The sequence below is a fragment of the Engystomops pustulosus genome, chromosome 5, assembly GCF_040894005.1.
Source record: "Engystomops pustulosus chromosome 5, aEngPut4.maternal, whole genome shotgun sequence".
Taxonomy (NCBI): domain Eukaryota; kingdom Metazoa; phylum Chordata; class Amphibia; order Anura; family Leptodactylidae; genus Engystomops; species Engystomops pustulosus.
Genome location: NC_092415.1, coordinates 26,599,178 through 26,603,252, shown reverse-complemented (window position 1 = coordinate 26,603,252; position 4,075 = coordinate 26,599,178).

The window sequence follows — 4,075 nt, the reverse complement described above, 5'->3', positions numbered from 1 at the left end:
CTAGTGGTGTCCAGAGGAACAGGTCAGCTCATTGTACATACAGAATCCAGTGTATATGCAGGGCCATATGTGGAGATGTAGGGGGCAATAGCTCACCTTGCCCTGGCTGGAGTGAACCAGTCAGCCCCCACTCAGTAAAGAGCACCAAAATATTAGAGCAACCTGACATGTAACACGTAACCCTTCACTGTCCTGAATCATCAATCTGCCCTAGGCCAAAAGGAGGCTTTAATAGAAACTCCATAACTACAGAGAGCAGGGGTAGATATTGTACCTGAACCCGCTTTTTAACATTTTGGGATTTCTAGTGATAACGGGGGGAAGCTCTTATTTTAATAGGATTTTCCAATGAAATAAATATAATATATATATATCCCATAAAAGTGAATAAGAGTTATAGAAGCGCAGGAGTTCATTGCCAGAAGCCGTTTCTGTAACAGATATCCTATATGTCATTCACTGGAAATGCCCTTTAAATGCTGTCACCACAAGGTGGAGATTATTACTATGTATAACGTCTGGCAGTGAGCTCCCTCTAGTGGTTGCTTCATTCCCACAGAATATGAACATTTTACTGGATGTCTTCTAGGCAGGGTTTGGAGTTCTGTATCTGTAGAAAAATATATTGTAAGATTGTTCCTCAGGGGATTTGTATGTAAGTCGGAACTGTATACTTTATAATTGTAACCCCAGACAAATTTTTTTGGTCTCTGTGACAATTGGATTTTAATAATGTTGGGTTGTCATCAGAACCAGGATTATCAATAAAGCTTCACTACAGACACCTGTGATAACTGTTACAGCTGATTATTGTAGCCTAAGGATAAAGTACAGTAACTTACCAACATCCAGAGGTCCGTTTGTAACCAGGGGTCGTCTGTAAGTCGAGTGTTCTTAAGTAGTGGACGCCTGTATTGGGATATTGTACTTTTTTCATTGTTGGTTTCATCTTGGGCATATATGAGAGTGTTTTTTGACTTTATTATCCTATTTATGCATATATATATATATTCTATGTCTTCACATTCCCTAATTGGCCTATTTTATTTTACATCATTTTTGCTATTTTTTGCACGTTTTTTTTTCTTTTTTTCCCCTTTGCTCTCGACCTGCCTGTTGTGTACATTTGATACTTTTTGGCAGTAGGCAGGGGTTTGGGTCCTGTAGGGGGGCCATATTGAGGACATTATCAGGTGCCCTAGGTCCTCCTCCTGTCTGTCTTTTGGCGTTTCCTTCCCCATATTTAAATATTTTTAATTTTTGTTATTTGTTTTTGTCTGGTGTTCAATTATATATTGATTTAATAAAGTATTCTTTTTTTGGCTATATGGCATATGTTTTTTTCTTTTTCTGGTGGCTTATATGATATGCTCATATGTTTAGCCCTTTACGTCATTTGCAATACAGCAGTGGTGGTCCTACTTTGTTACAGACAGGACTAGTCAACCTGAGCTGGATAACTCATACACAGCAGCTGGCTGAGAGCTGGTGCAGCGATTGATTACTTCTGCCTGTCAGGGACAACACAGTGATAACGTATTCTCAGCTTATGCTGGGCAGGACAAGGCTGGAGAAGGAGAAGCGCTGGAACAGCCACAGGAGCGACAGGTCCTCATTATCATAATTTTATCATTATACAAGATATGTTTCTGCATCAGTGTAGCTACAGCATTCTTAAGGTATGTTTAGTTCATAATACATAAAAGCAAATGGTAGATTGTGTGGTGTGCTTCATACAAACAAAATACTAAATTTTTGCTCTGATTTTTACTATATGAAATGGAGGACCTGTGAGAAAAATCTGTAAAATTAGCTTTTTGTAATTGCACAGGAATCCTCTGCAATTATCAGACATCCAGGTAATCAAACATCTGACATTATATATTTGGAAAATTAATGCAAATTGAGCTTCATCATGTGCAATCACCATCCGAGTGGTGGGGAAGCATCCAGAACACAGGCTGCGGCAGCGCACAGTCTAATAGACATTAACAAGGATTTTTGGGAGATATTACACACAGAGGAGCAGCATATTAAATTGCTGAATGTGGATTTGGACCCCTGTCCAGCCGTATGAGATCACAATGTAAAACTTGCATACAACAAACATACATTATGTGCAGTCACAAGGCAACCCTAACCTTACAGGTATAGGACAGCGCCAGCTAAAATCGAGGAACTTTCCTAACAATAAGCTTAAAAGGGAACTGACAGTTAAACTAACCCACACTAACTAAAAGAAAATCTTTGAAAACTGCTATTACACAGCAGTATAACTATCCAAATATCGCTCCTCCCCATGCCCAAAAAGTTCCACAGCCCGTTTGTAAAATGTACTCACCGTCTATGAATATTCATGTTCTTCAAGCTCCAGATGCACCTCCAGCTTCCTGACTGATTTCCCTTCATCTAAGTGAACTCTGATCTGCTACATCATTCACATGCTGGCTGTGTGACTCGCTGAAGAGAATTCCGGAGGGAGGCTGAATGAGGGGTATGAGAGAGACACTGGCTGTATGCATCTGGCTGAAGAAAAATTAGCTTATCCCTCTCTCAGGAATTCTCTACATTGAGGTGAATGATGAAGGATCGCAGAGCAAGAACCACATGAATATGCCGGACACAGTTCAGAGGAAAATATGATGATTGGACTTGCAAGGGACGGTGAGTCAACTTTACAGACGGACTGTGAAACTTTAGGCATGGAGAGGGAAAATATAGGGATAGTTGTACAGCTGTATAATAGTTAGTATGTGTTACTTTAAGTGACAGGTTCCCTTTAAGGTCCTGCTGCTAGATAGAGGCTAATTCAGCTGAAAGCTCTTGCCCTGTCCCCACTTCTCATGCAGAGGGTGCATGTGCTCTTAACTAGGAAGGGAATAAGTAGATTATTTGTGGTGCCTTTTTTTTTTTTTTACACATGTGACCAGCGTGACATCTAAGGTCCTTTACCAATTAACATTTTCAAAATCTACCCCATGGATGTATCTAATAACATGAAATCACAGCAGCCTTCATGGACCTCTACTCCTTCCAATCCTGGAGGCTACTGTGATTTCATGTGATCAGATACATACATGGGGAAGATTTAGCAAATGTTAGATGATGTCACCTTAGATGATGTCACTTGAAATGAACTGCTGAAGTGTAACAGAGCTCTCTCTCTCTCAAGGCACTATGTTAAACATTTGACACCTTATTTTGTACCCCTGATAAGTAAACAGGACTGTACATGTCTGTAGTTGAATATTGGAAGTAGTACTTAGGACCGTCTACCAAACAGCAGCATGTTCTACCGTAGTAGTGAGACTTGTCAATCAGGACAGTGCAGGGAACAATTAATATACAGGACTTTTTAATATTGCAGCGATGCCTATGTATTTTAATCATAGTTTTTAAACACCGTATTTAATATGGGTGTTTTATGGATTTTTATGCTGAAAGATCAAACATTTCATTTGCTCGTTTATTTTTTCCTTTTGCTCTGTGATTATGTTAATATTTAGGAGGTGTGGGGGAGGGGTCTGACGCTTAGTGATATGTAAAAACTGTATCCTTTATAACTAGCCACTCCATTCACTTCTATAGAGGAATTTTGGCACTATCCACACTATCATTCACATGAGGGATTCAGGGGTATTTATTGTCTCTGCCCCTCTCCAGAAGAGGCATTGCACGGATATTACATTTCTGCTGCATTGTTCTATCCTGCAGTACTGCTTGTGTCCACTTGCTGCGCTGCAAGTTAGAGACGGATGATGGTTAATTCAAACTGGGTCTGCTTGTACAGCTTGTCTAATGAGCCTCAATACACCTAGCAGAGCCAAAAAGGTGCACGGGGCCGTGACTCAGCTGATAAGTAGCCGCCTGGCAGTGCGTCATCTCCTAGTCATGATGCCGAGAAATATAATGAAGCAAATAGAAGACTAGACGGAATCCGCTACCTGTATCCTGTTACATCACTATATAGATATGAGAAAGACCTAGGTAATGTAGCACAAGACAACCCTTGAGACAGGGTCGGCTTGGTGGCCATGGACAATTACTCCACTTCTCTATACACAAGCATTGGTGA